Raw genomic sequence first — 15,572 nt, 5'->3', positions numbered from 1 at the left:
TCGAGCTCGAGCTCGAGCTTGCGCTCGGGCTCGTTTTGTATACGAGCTCGAGCTCCTTAGCAACAAAACGAGCTCGAGCTCGAGCTGAAAATTATAGGCTCGTCGAGCTCGAGCTCGAGCTCGAGCCTTGTATAGTTGTAGCTAGCTCGAGCTCGAGCTCACAAAATAAGTCGAGCTCGGCTCGTTTACACCCCTAATTATGTTATTATCTATTTCATGAATTTATGTTATCTCATTTTCTTTTAAAAGAAACATTTTCTTAATTATGTTATATTCCTAGATATCAATTGCTTTTCTATGACTTTTGTTAATAATAATAAAATATCTTATGATTTTATTAGTTTTCTAAATAAATATTAATGAATATTCTTTCTTTTCTTCATTAAATATTTCAATTTTAATATAATTATTATTTTTTTTCTCCAGTTTATCTTATTTATTTATACCACTTTAGAATTAATTCATAAAATATTTATAAAAATGTCAGCTTTATTGGATTAATATTTTTCAAACTACTAGCCAAGTGTATATAGTAATAACCCAAATGTGATAAAATTATAAAAATAATTAATGAAATATTTAAACTTAAATTAATAAGAAAATTATATTAATTAAAATAAACATAATATATATTTATAGATTCCCAAATTCTATTGCTTTAAAGGAGAGCCAAGTGTATAAATTACTTTTTAATAATATTTGTTTTCCCCTTTTTTCTTTAACTACTATTCTTTTGACAAAAGGCCTTCAAAAAATTTGTATTATATATATTTATGTTTATGTGTAAGGATTTCAAAAGTTTCAACTATACTATTGTTTCATTGTTCACTATTGCTTTATCTTTTGTCCAAAAAGTTGAAAATTAAAATTTAATACATTTTTAATTAAATTAACTATAAAATATCATATAAAAATAATTTTATATAGATTTATTTCGTTTCTTGCCTCGGCCTTCCGAACACTAGGTTACTATATTTTATTAAGTTCTATATGCGGTAAAAAATTTAAACGGGAGTGTTTAGAAAAGCGTCAACAATACACCTTTATATGACAATTTCACAGCAAATACGTGTTTATACAACGGTTCTGAAACCGTTGGAGTACAAAAAAGGCCGTATAAACCTCAAATTGTTGTAGTCCCAATCTCCAGAGATGTACAAGTCTCTGTTTTTGTTTTTCTTACTGTGAAAATTTCAGACATCCATTTTACGTAAACCAGAGCATCATGAGCCGTGCAAGTAAAAAAGAAAAAGAAAAAAAGGCCATAATTGATGAGTTTTGGGCAATCTTCTAACTAAATAAAAAACCGAATAAGGAATAAAACACCACAAACAGAAAGATCTGCATCTATTCACAAGGGAGAGAGAGAGCGAGAGAGAGAGAGAGAGAGAGAGAGAGAGAGAGAGAGAGAGAGAGAGAGTTGTTGGCTCTAAAAATAGCAACATTAGGAGCATATGTAGTGGAGCTCCCAATTACCGTTTTAGAGTTAGGTCCTCAAATTTTAGAGAAATTGTAGACTTTAGTGGATGATTTGTAGCTCCCTAAAAGTCCATCAATTTAGTCAATCCTTAACTCGGTCCCCACAGTCACTACTCCTTTAGGGAGGGGAGAAATGGAGATTAGTGGACCTCTATCATTATTATTTTATTATCTATTTCATTAAAGTATGTTATCTCAATTTCCTTTAACGAAATATTTTCTTAATTATGTTATATTCCTAAATATCAATTGACTACTCCTTTAGGGAGGGGAGAAATGGAGATTTGTGGACCTCTATCATTATTATATTATTATCTATTTCATAAATGTATGTTATCTCAATTTTCTTTAACGAAACATTTTCTTAATTATATTATATTCCTAAATATCAATTGCTTTTGTATGACTTTGTTAGAGTAGGTGACCGGCAAGCCAACTTGTGGCTGTGGTCTTTCTCTTTTCTTTGTAATAAAACAATCGTTTTTCGTTCGTAATAATAAAATATCTTATTTGGCATTCTATATCTGTTATCCCATGCAAGCAGCATAGATATAGTCCTAACGAGTTACTCTATTACTGTGAGTTGATCTAGTAGAATCGTGAGATAACTCAGCAATGTAATGTAACTGTTAAACCTTGTTCCTAGTCGATGGGTTACGCCAATAATGAGGATACCGGCCTTTCCCTTTTGAGACTAGCACTTAGTGTATGTGTACTGCGTCTCATCAGTCATCGGTGTTGTGACATCGGCATACTTGAGTGGGTGCTCATATTAGATGAGTTCACTGAACTCCCTCGCCCTAGAAATCTATAAGTGGTTCTCATTCATCGAGTAATAGGTTTCTAAGATATAGTTGTACACCATTAGTCCTTAAGACCCAGACATCACCGTGACTTCACTAGAGGACCGATTGTATCGTGACCTGTCCCTGAGTCCCACCGCGGACCGCTCCAAGGGCCAACGTTCGTGCAATCCGAAATCTAGTGTGAAGTCTGTGCATTGTAGTAGGGGATTCGAGCGCTTGAGTAGTCATGGATGTCCTGTGTGTTCTGACGGTTTATAATCCATGGAATCTCTGGCCAGAGTTGATAGTGGGGTGATTAGGGAAATGTGTTTCCCTAAGTCGCACACGAACGGATTTATAATACCTAGAACGTGCGCACGGTTATTGAACTTTATAAGAGGTCTCGGTGAACCAATGCCTCTAGCTCAATCGGGACATGTGCTACGAAGGGATCGTACTGTACGCTAACTATATCATAAGGTTCTTGCAGGCACTTCATTTGTATCTAGGGAATCATGATGCGTAGTTGCTAGACGCCAATCTTGATTCGTTGGGCACCGATTTGATCGGGATTAGGTAAAATGAGTTTTACTCTAATCGGGACTCTTGGGAGGAGTTCGTATAAGAACAATGTGTTGTTCGAATCACAAAGAGTTGTGAGCCCACGGCTAGCATACACCTGAACCATTGAGGGTCACACTTCTCGTGTAATATAGATCCTTGATAACAACAAGCATAGATTAATGTGTTAATCTTTGAACGATTGGATGTCGATATGATTGAATCCAAGATTCGCAATTGTGAATTGCGAATTGGAATAAACGTAGAGAAAGAGAGACATGCGGAATTTAGTGAACTTTCTAAATTGGGAAGCTTCCCGATTTAGCAAGTCCACTGAAGTGGAAGTTTCCAATTTTGGAAATTGGAAATTTCGAAGAGGCACTCGTATCGACGAGGACTTTGAGCTCGTCACAAATATAATTTTGTTATAATTTTGTGGACGATCGTTTGTTAGAAACGAGGCCGACAAGGGGATGGGCTTAATGCATCAGTGGGTCAAGCCCAATGACTTAAGCCCGCTAGGGTTGAAAACCCTAGGTATAAATAGACCTCAAAAGGAGTTTTGAGATCAGATTTTTCAGCACAAAAACCCTAGCCGCTCAACACCTCTCGGCCGTTGCATCTCCGCCGCGCCACCGCCGACCACCGCCGGAAACGCCGCCGGTTTTCTCCTCTTTCTCCTTCGTTTTATTCGTGTTGTTATCTAACTCGTTTATATCTAGTGCTATAGTTCGAGTGGGTCGAAAATACGAGGTGAAACCTAATTGGAGAGGAGCTGCTGCCCCGACGAATCCGTGCACCACCGCACGCGCCGCACCGCCGCTCACGCGCCGCCGCTGCCGCTGCCACGCGCCGCCGCTGCTGCTGCCGTTCGTCGCCGTTCGTTGCCTGCTGGATCAGCTCGGTCCAGCCGTGAGGTGCAGCCCCGTGGATTGGTAATTAGCAGCTTGTACGTGACTCGTTCTAGGATTTCGATTCGTCGAAATCGCACGCTACAAAAGGTAAATGAAACGAAACTTTCGTAAATTAATTCGAGCATGTTTGTATGAATTATAATTTGCGATTATGAGTAATATATGATTACGTGTTTCGATTTCATTGAATGATGAATAAGCATGTTTCGTGATTTTCGGTTTTATGTAATTTTAATTAAAATCGATAATTACCATATGTATGGCGGAAGCGTTAAGGTACGTTGACTATGTGATTAGTATTGCATGTAATCGAAACTAGTTCGATATAAAATTTTTAAATTCCGCTGCGTATACATGCACGATCCCCAACAGTGGTATCAGAGCCACGGGTTAATCGTTTATTTGTCAACGTGTTTATCGTTTTCGAAAGCATGCTTCGATTTGTTGAATTGTTGAATTTTTGGTGTTATCAAATTGGGGGTTTAATATTAATTAAATATTTTGAATATTTCAGAAAATATAAAATTTTTAATTTTTGAAAAATTCGGATTTTCACTGCTGTTTTTCCAGCTGGCCGAACCGGTCCGGTCCGACCGGTCCGACCGGTCCGGTCAGCGCAAACAAAAAAAAAAAAAAAAAAAAAAAAAAAAAAAATTTTATTCGATTTTCTGAGAATTAATATTAAAATTAATTGATTTTTAATTTTTGAAATTATTTATCAATTAAACCCAATTAGATAATTGATCCATTAATTTAATTTGAATTCAAGGAATAGTGTTGGATTAATTATTTAATTTAATCGTTAAATTAGTTTAATTAATGGAACACAAATTAGATGGCAAATAATTAATGGACTTCATTCTTATTTGAATGATTTATGAATGAAAGGGGTCCGTTAATAATATTTGCAATTAATCGTTTTAATTAATTAATTCATGAGATGAATAATTGTAATTAAGTACGATGATGATCGTATGTCTCTCTTAGGATCCATATGCGCTTCCACATACCTAGAGAACATAGTTGTAGGAATCACAAACGATCATAACCTTAAACTTCCGATGAGCTAATAAGATTTAAAAATAAAATCCCTCATTCTTAATCAAGAATAATTATCAAGCTATAAAGAAAAAACAAATTGTTGAATTTTTCTTTCCTTCTACCAACAATTAGATTATGAGTAGCCTCTCATAATAGTGCAGTAAGCCGTGTTAGCGGGGAGTGCTATTGTGGGATAAGCTGTAATTTAATTGACATTAGATGGAGATACGGTCATAGATAAAATTATGTTGGATTAATGTGGTCGGCTAGATTAACTAGGGACTGCATTAGTTCGATATAGTTGGATCTATGACATCTCATATTGGTAGGCTAGACTTGACACACGAAGATTTTGATATTCGCTAGATTAACTTAGGTCATTATCAAGTGTGAGGTAAATCGATCTTTAGGGTCACATAGTGATGTGATTGATAGTACTCTACCTTTAGGCTTATGTAATCGGGATAGATTAACTACGGGTTACATTTGCGCTATTGGACCTAAAGCCCATTAAAGAAAAATAAGTTTTCTCGATTGTCTGCTAGAGGGTGGTGGAATTCGATAAAATTAGTGGGAGAACAATTAAAACATACAAGTCCAAAATTTTAATTGTAACGATTATTACGAACTAAACTCTAATTATTGTCTTCTTAAAATTTTCTCAGCAACAATGTCCAAACATCCCCTTTCCTCAATCCTCGACCAAAACAAACTCACCGGTCCAAACTATTTGGATTGGCTTCACAATCTGAAACTTGTGCTCCAAGTGGAGGAGCGTCTCTATGTGCTCAATGAACGTCCCCCCGCTGCTCTTCCTGCGACTGCTACTGCTGACGAGACTGCCACTTTCGAGGCATGGAAGAAGGACGACCTCCATGCGAGGTGCTACATGCTAGCATCCATGGTGCCAGAGCTCGCGAGGAAGTATGAGTCTCACGTGCATGCTTATGATATCAAGCACCATCTTGAAAGCATGTACAGTGAGAATACTAGAGCATCGAGGTACTCAGCTACCAAGGAGTTGATCACCATGAGGCTGCGTGAAGGGGCTTCGGTCCACGAGCACGGTCTCAAGATGATCACTCTCCTTGAGAAGCTAGTAAGCCTTGATGTCACCCTCCCGGCCGAGCTCTCGGTGGATTTGATCCTACTGTCCCTTCCTAGTTCTTATGAATCGTTCATAGTGAACTTCAACATGAACAAGCTCGATCCACCATTGGATGAGTTGTTGAACATGTTGGTCAGCTATGAGTCCACGATCAAGAAGGAGAAATCTGTTCTCCTAGTTGCTCCTTCTGTGAAGAAAGGTTCTTTGCAGAAGAAAAGGAAAGAAAGAAGTTTCGGCCCGAGCAAGAAACTTGAGAAGGGCGAGTCGAGCGGAGTGAAGAATGACAAGGTCACCAAGCAAGTTGATGACGCTTGCCATCACTGTGGAAAGAAGGGCCATTGGCGACGCAACTGCAAGGCTTACCTCGATCAGAAACGTTCTGAAAAGGGTACGTATTTAGTTGAAGTTAACTTGTCCGTTAAATCTTCTGCTTGGGTATTGGATACTGGTTGTGGCTCACATCTTTGTAATGATTTGCAGCTCATGACAAGAAGTAGGAAGCTTAATGTGGGTGAGACCTACCTGAGAATGGGCAACGGAGCAAGGGTTGCTGCTGAAGCCATTGGGACAATTTATCTTTCTGTTTTGGATTCTAGTTTTTCCATTGTTTTGAACAATTGTTTATTTGTTCCGTCACTTATTCGAAACCTTATTTCTATTCCTGTTTTGGATAATGAAGGTTTTACTTTTGTTTTTGGAAATTCGATTTGCATTATACAAAAGGAACAAAATATGATTTGTAAGGGACAACTTATAAACAACTTATATGAACTGAATCCAAGTGAAATACCTATTAACGTTATATCAGCAAAACGAAAAGATATAAGTCTTAACCCCGCACAACTTTGGCACGCTCGACTTGGTCACATTTCCTTGAGAAGGATGAACAAGTTTGTTAGTGAAGGAATGTTCTCCTTGGAGGACGTTAAATCACTTCAAACTTGTGAATCCTGCCTTAAAGGAAAGATGACCAAGACTCCCTTCAAAGGGAAAATGGAACGGGCCGAGGGTCTTTTGGATTTGATCCATTCAGACGTGTGTGGTCCACTAAGCGTTAGTGCTAGGGGTGGTTTTAACTACTTCGTTACCTTTACCGATGATTATTCTAGGTATGGTTTCGTGTACTTAATGAAGTATAAGTCTGAAACTTTTGAAAAGTTCAAAGATTTTAGACACCAAGTAGAAAACCAACTCGGTAGACGTATTAAGAAACTGCGATCCGATCGTGGTGGTGAATACTTAAGTACTGAGTTTATAGACTATCTTAAAGAGAATGGGATTCTGTCTCAATGGACTCCTCCTGGAACTCCTCAACTTAATGGAGTTTCCGAACGTCGGAATCGAACACTGTTAGACATGGTTCGATCTATGATGGGGTTCACCGAGCTACCGACATACCTGTGGGGTCATGCACTCCTAACTGCCGTGTATTTGCTGAATAGGGTTAATACCAAAGCAGTTAACTCCACACCTTATGAACTTTGGCACTCCAAGAAACCCACGTTTAAACATATTAGGATATGGGGTTGTCCCGCTTACGTGAAGCGGCTAGTGGGAGATAAGTTGGATGGAAAATCCGACCTATGCTATTTTGTGGGGTATCCCGAGGATTCCATGGGATACGAATTCTACTATGTTTCCGAGGCAAAGGTGTTCGTCTCGAGAAATGCCGTGTTCCTTGAGAAGGAATTTCTATCGGATAGAAAGGGCAGTGTAGTTGATCTCGAAGAAGTTCGAGAACCACAATCTGAAGTTCAAGCACAACAATCAGATAATGAACCAATTCAACAAACCACTAACATACCTCCTGAACCGTCGCTGCGTAGATCCGAAAGAGTTCGGAGAGCGCCCGATAGGTTATTCCTCGTTGATGAAGTTGACCAAGGATGTGATCCTAGAACTTTCAACGAAGCTGTATCGGATACAGACAAGGGACATTGGCTAAATGCCATGAAATCCGAAATGGACTCTATGTACTCCAACAAGGTATGGACCTTGGTAGATCCACCCGAGGGAATCGTTCCCATAGGCTGCAAGTGGATCTATAAGAAGAAAATTGGAGTAGATGGAAAGGTATCGACCTACAAGGCTAGATTGGTAGCGAAGGGTTATACTCAAAAGCAAGGAGTTGACTATGAGGAAACCTTCTCTCCAGTTGCTATGCTTAAGTCCATTAGGATTTTGCTGGCCATCTCTGCGTGGTATGACTACGAGATATGGCAAATGGATGTGAAGACCGCTTTCCTTAATGGGGACATTGAGGAAGAAATTTACATGGCGCAGCCGGAAGGCTTCATATCTTCTGGAGATGAGCAAAAGGTTTGCAAACTCCAGCGATCCATTTATGGATTGAAACAAGCATCCCGTAGTTGGAACAAAAGGTTTGACACAACTATCAAAGAGTTTGAATTTGTGAAAAACCCGGAGGAACCTTGTGTCTACAAGAAGGTTAGTGGGAGTGCAGTGACTTTCCTTGTACTTTATGTTGATGACATACTACTCATTGGGAATGATGTAGGGATGTTGCAGTCGACTAAAGTATGGTTATCCACACGTTTCTCGATGAAGGATTTGGGAGAAGCATCCTACGTATTGGGAATACGGATCTATAGAGATAGATCGAGGAGATTGCTTGGCTTGTCCCAATCCATGTACATAGACACCGTTCTCAAACGGTTTAGCATGGAAGAATCCAAGAAGGGATTCTTGCCAATGTCCCATGGGGTTCGTCTCTCGAAATCCATGCGTCCTCAAACGCAAATGGAAATCGAGGAGATGAAAAGGACACCTTATGCATCCGCTATAGGAAGCATAATGTATGGCATGCTGTGTACACGACCTGATATTGCGTATGCTGTGAGCGTCACAAGCAGATATCAGTCCGACCCCGGCCCAGCCCATTGGAAGGCTGTAAAAGACATTCTCAAGTACTTGCGAAGAACTCGAGATTTGTTTTTGGTCTATGGGGATACCGAGTTGAAATTAGAAGGCTTCACGGATTCTAGTTTTCAATCGGACGTGGATGACTCAAAGTCAAACTCGGGGTATATATTCAAGGTCAACGGGGGTGCCGTGTGTTGGAAGAGTTCCAAACAAGGCACGACGGCTGATTCCACCACCGAGGCTGAATATATTGCAGCATCAGATGCTTCAAAGGAAGGGTCATGGATTAGGAAATTCATCCAAGAGTTGGGTGTGTTTCCGAACGCTAGCGATCCAGTACGGCTGTACTGCGATAACAACGGAGCCGTAGCGCAAGCTAAGGAACCAAGAGCTCATCAGAAGTCGAAGCACGTGTTGAGAAAATACCATGTGATCCGAGAGATCATAGAGAGAGGTGAAGTCAAGCTAGACAGAGTCACCTCGGAGGACAATATTGCAGATCCCTTCACCAAGCCATTGTCAGGATCAGTCCACGAGAAACATCGAGAGTCGATGGGACTTAGATTTATGAGTAGTTGGCTTTAGGTCAAGTGGGAGATTGTTAGAGTAGGTGACCGGCAAGCCAACTTGTGGCTGTGGTCTTTCTCTTTTCTTTGTAATAAAACAATCGTTTTTCGTTCGTAATAATAAAATATCTTATTTGGCATTCTATATCTGTTATCCCATGCAAGCAGCATAGATATAGTCCTAACGAGTTACTCTATTACTGTGAGTTGATCTAGTAGAATCGTGAGATAACTCAGCAATGTAATGTAACTGTTAAACCTTGTTCCTAGTCGATGGGTTACGCCAATAATGAGGATACCGGCCTTTCCCTTTTGAGACTAGCACTTAGTGTATGTGTACTGCGTCTCATCAGTCATCGGTGTTGTGACATCGGCATACTTGAGTGGGTGCTCATATTAGATGAGTTCACTGAACTCCCTCGCCCTAGAAATCTATAAGTGGTTCTCATTCATCGAGTAATAGGTTTCTAAGATATAGTTGTACACCATTAGTCCTTAAGACCCAGACATCACCGTGACTTCACTAGAGGACCGATTGTATCGTGACCTGTCCCTGAGTCCCACCGCGGACCGCTCCAAGGGCCAACGTTCGTGCAATCCGAAATCTAGTGTGAAGTCTGTGCATTGTAGTAGGGGATTCGAGCGCTTGAGTAGTCATGGATGTCCTGTGTGTTCTGACGGTTTATAATCCATGGAATCTCTGGCCAGAGTTGATAGTGGGGTGATTAGGGAAATGTGTTTCCCTAAGTCGCACACGAACGGATTTATAATACCTAGAACGTGCGCACGGTTATTGAACTTTATAAGAGGTCTCGGTGAACCAATGCCTCTAGCTCAATCGGGACATGTGCTACGAAGGGATCGTACTGTACGCTAACTATATCATAAGGTTCTTGCAGGCACTTCATTTGTATCTAGGGAATCATGATGCGTAGTTGCTAGACGCCAATCTTGATTCGTTGGGCACCGATTTGATCGGGATTAGGTAAAATGAGTTTTACTCTAATCGGGACTCTTGGGAGGAGTTCGTATAAGAACAATGTGTTGTTCGAATCACAAAGAGTTGTGAGCCCACGGCTAGCATACACCTGAACCATTGAGGGTCACACTTCTCGTGTAATATAGATCCTTGATAACAACAAGCATAGATTAATGTGTTAATCTTTGAACGATTGGATGTCGATATGATTGAATCCAAGATTCGCAATTGTGAATTGCGAATTGGAATAAACGTAGAGAAAGAGAGACATGCGGAATTTAGTGAACTTTCTAAATTGGGAAGCTTCCCGATTTAGCAAGTCCACTGAAGTGGAAGTTTCCAATTTTGGAAATTGGAAATTTCGAAGAGGCACTCGTATCGACGAGGACTTTGAGCTCGTCACAAATATAATTTTGTTATAATTTTGTGGACGATCGTTTGTTAGAAACGAGGCCGACAAGGGGATGGGCTTAATGCATCAGTGGGTCAAGCCCAATGACTTAAGCCCGCTAGGGTTGAAAACCCTAGGTATAAATAGACCTCAAAAGGAGTTTTGAGATCAGATTTTTCAGCACAAAAACCCTAGCCGCTCAACACCTCTCGGCCGTTGCATCTCCGCCGCGCCACCGCCGACCACCGCCGGAAACGCCGCCGGTTTTCTCCTCTTTCTCCTTCGTTTTATTCGTGTTGTTATCTAACTCGTTTATATCTAGTGCTATAGTTCGAGTGGGTCGAAAATACGAGGTGAAACCTAATTGGAGAGGAGCTGCTGCCCCGACGAATCCGTGCACCACCGCACGCGCCGCACCGCCGCTCACGCGCCGCCGCTGCCGCTGCCACGCGCCGCCGCTGCTGCTGCCGTTCGTCGCCGTTCGTTGCCTGCTGGATCAGCTCGGTCCAGCCGTGAGGTGCAGCCCCGTGGATTGGTAATTAGCAGCTTGTACGTGACTCGTTCTAGGATTTCGATTCGTCGAAATCGCACGCTACAAAAGGTAAATGAAACGAAACTTTCGTAAATTAATTCGAGCATGTTTGTATGAATTATAATTTGCGATTATGAGTAATATATGATTACGTGTTTCGATTTCATTGAATGATGAATAAGCATGTTTCGTGATTTTCGGTTTTATGTAATTTTAATTAAAATCGATAATTACCATATGTATGGCGGAAGCGTTAAGGTACGTTGACTATGTGATTAGTATTGCATGTAATCGAAACTAGTTCGATATAAAATTTTTAAATTCCGCTGCGTATACATGCACGATCCCCAACAGACTTTTGTTAATAATAATAAAATCTCGTATGATTTTATTAGTTTTCTAAATAAAGATTAATGAATATTATTTCTTTTCTTCATTGAATATTTCAATTTTATATAATTATTATTCTTTTTCTTCAGTTTATTTCATTTATTCATACCATTTTAGAATTAATTCATAAAATATTTTTAAAAATGTCAGCTTTGTTGGATTAATATTTTTCAAACTCTAGCCAAGTGTATATAGTATTAACACAAATCTGATAAAATTATAAAAATAATTAAGACAATGAAATATTTAAACTTAAATTAATAAGAAAATTATATTGATTAAAATAAACATAATATATATATATATATATATATATATATATATATATATATATATATATATATATATATATATATATATATATATATATATATATATATATATATATACACATATATATATATATATATATATATATATATATATATATATATATATACATATATATATATATATATATATATATATATATATATATATATATATATATATATATATATATATATATATTATAGTTTAATACGTGTAAATCTAATTTTAAGGAGGATTAAGATGTACTACTAGAGCACATTTTTATTTGGAGAATGATAAAAGTTGACATTACCTTTAGAGAGTGAATAAATTGATGAGGTGGCATGTGGACCCCGCCTTATAGGGAATAGTTTAGGGGTTTACCAGTACAGTTGCTCGATAACTGTGTAATTTACACACATGAATGATTTTTGTACGAGCTATTTGACATAAATTATTTTCCCAGTTTAATACAGTGAATATGTTTTTCTTTTCAATTAATAAAGTATGGGTCTAATTGGTTCATTGATGGTTAAATAGTGAAAAAGTGATGTAATATAGTTTTCTCGTTTAGTTGATAAGTAAAATACAATATAAAATAATTTCATGGAAAATGTGGAAAAAAATTACACGAAAACAAGAGAAATGAGTTTCCCTAAAATTTTTTTAGAAAAATGTGTCATTCTATCTCTCTCTTTACATATTCTTCTTCTCTCTTTTTTTCTCTCATCAGTCATCCTTCTCTTCTCTCTCTTATGTCTCTTTCTCCTCTTTTTTTTTTTTGATAATTAAAATGCATTAATTAAAATCCATCCTATTTTACATTTTGCATTATTCGTTACATGACATTTTTTTTGGATTAGAATTTATTTTGAAATAAAAATGATCCAAATAAAGCCTTAGTTTTTAATAACAATTCATTTTTATTTTCATTTTACTTGGTATTTTTCTCTATTATTTTCCCTTAAGAACCAAACAAAACTAAAGAAAATGATTTTCCTCAAAATTATTTTCATCACCATTTTGCTTAGGAACCAAACACAACTGGGATTTCAAAAGTCATTGATTTCATTTTCCTTATTTTAAAAGTCATGTAATATATTTTAAATTTTAAACTATATTAGTATATACTACATTATTAAATTTTACTATATTAGTATAATATATTTTCTTATTATGTATTAAATTGATTATATTTTCGCTATTTAAATAATATCCCGTGCATCGCAGGGGGAAAAATTGCTAGTATATATAAAAGAAATAAACGTTGGACAACTCTAATAAAACCCTAATGGTATTTCTGTAAATATTTATTTTTAATATTTTTTCTCTACTAATTGATAACCAATTTTTTTTTTCAATTATCAAAAATGAAACTAAACCGTGAACAATTCTACCCTAATGGTTAAATCTTAATCTATATATTTGGATTATAAATCTCAATATGTAAAATTAATACTACATTATTAAATTTGACCATGTTATCAATATTTGTTGGTTTTACAAATATCAAAACCCCACTACTCCATTTGTCTTTTTTTTTTTTTTTTTGCCTCTAGCTATTTAAGTTCAAGTAAGATTTTCACTAATGACAATATTTATATTTCAATTTCTATTGAGAAACGTGTTCATTTAGTACTAAGGCCAAATGTAGTATTATCTAACTTAATTAGAAAACAAAATTAGTATTTGAAAATTAATCAAAAAAACCTTATTAAATAAGATTATAAAAGGGAGAGGATTGCTTGTTAAAACATTTAAGCAACTCTATAAACTAAGGGAGAAAAAAAAATATAATAATAAAAAAAAAAGAAGACAAAGAAGAAGAATATGGATTCTCAAAACTTACAGTGGAGATGGAAAAGTGTTAAATATTAATATGGTAAGTAATTTCTTAAGGTTTTGGTATTAAATAGTTATTTTTTTCTTCTAGAACAATATTAGATAATTGTTAATGGTTCATTAATTTGCTAGGCTGTTCTTTGTTTTTTTTTTCTATTTTTTTTCTAGAACAATATTAATTTTTTTTTCATATTTTTCTTGGCAGTTCTTATTTAGTTTGTATACATATTTTATGTCATTAAAAAGAATTCATTGATTCATCACAATATATATGTTTACTTCTATTTTGGTTTCACATTTTTAGTATTTATTTCTAATATCTTTGCAGGTTAATTCACATACCCATAAGAATGGGAGTCATCTACTTTCTTTGTTTGCGAGCTATCAAGTGAGGTAGTGTGGAGTTTATCCCATGCGTTCTGACTGGGAACACAACCATCTGGGGAATTTATGGGTTTCTTTTAGAAGATGATAATATTTTGGTAAGTAAATATAAAATTTTAATAAATAATTAAACTTTGTTAAATAAATGTTCTAAGCTTATAAATTTATTTTGTAGGTCGCCAACATTGTTGGGTTCATACTTGGAGTTGGACAAATTAGTGTGTACTTGAAGTATCGTACACAAATGGTTACTGCTGGGGAGGTAGCTGATGTAGCTGGTACTACCTAAAGATGGATGTAATTCGTCGAATAACACAAAATCAAGCAAATAGACATATATAAAATATGTTTTCATGTAACTATTATTTACAAGAAACGAATATTTCACTAAATACCACTGTAATTATCCTAATTATTGTTATTTTAAAGCAAATTATTCAAATACTTTTGGAAACTTATATATATATATATATATATATATATATATATATATATATATATCTTTTGTCCTATAACACAAAATCAAGTAAATGGACAAAATATAATTTCATGTAAAAATTATTTCAAGAAATGAATAATTCATAAAACCAGTATTTTAATCCTAATTAATAATGTTCTGTTAAAGCACGTTATTCGAATATTTTCTTCTAATGCTTTAATTTGGATACTTGTAAGTTACAATAATTCATAGAATGAGCTGGTAATCATACATATATTATATTATGTTTCAACAAACGTGGTATTGTAGTCTGTCCTAATTGTGTAGGATTTATGAATGAAAATTCTATTAATTATAAATTATTTTGCTTGACTACCCAACCAGTTCACGTACAAATTAAATGCAAATCTCGTGCATATTATGTGATTATACGTGCAAATTTGCACTTATTTTTCTTGCGAGTTTCAAGAATGAATAATGATTCAAAGTAAAAGGAATATGATCTTGTTTAATATTAATTCATTAATGTTATGTTCAGAGACATAACTGAAATATTTAATATAATATATTAATATGACATGCAAAAATAAAACCGTTAGGGTTCAAAATTCGTGTTTTCAATAAAACAAATGTATATTCGATTCACACACATTTCATTAACCGGGGAAAGAGTGACATGCAATAGTTTAATTCAATACAAATAAGTAATTCAATACATTTCATACAATAGTTTCACAAAACATCATCATCATCTCTCAGCCATGAAAAATTCCGATATTTTTCCGAAAAAATACACCTATAAATAATATCTATTATATAATACTTACTTTCCGAAAAATACACCTATAAGTTTTGTTTTAGGATTTTTGTCATAATGAATTGTTGTTAGAAGTTTTATTGGATATTATGTTGTGTTTATTTATATTTATTTTTTTGAACTGAAATTTAGTAGTTATTAGTTTTACTTTTATCGACGTGCATGTTCTT

Source organism: Erythranthe guttata, chromosome 12 (genome assembly GCF_056151865.1).
Source record: "Erythranthe guttata isolate IM_541 chromosome 12, IM_541, whole genome shotgun sequence".
Classification (NCBI taxonomy): domain Eukaryota; kingdom Viridiplantae; phylum Streptophyta; class Magnoliopsida; order Lamiales; family Phrymaceae; genus Erythranthe; species Erythranthe guttata.
Note: the sequence above shows the minus strand (reverse complement) of the source record.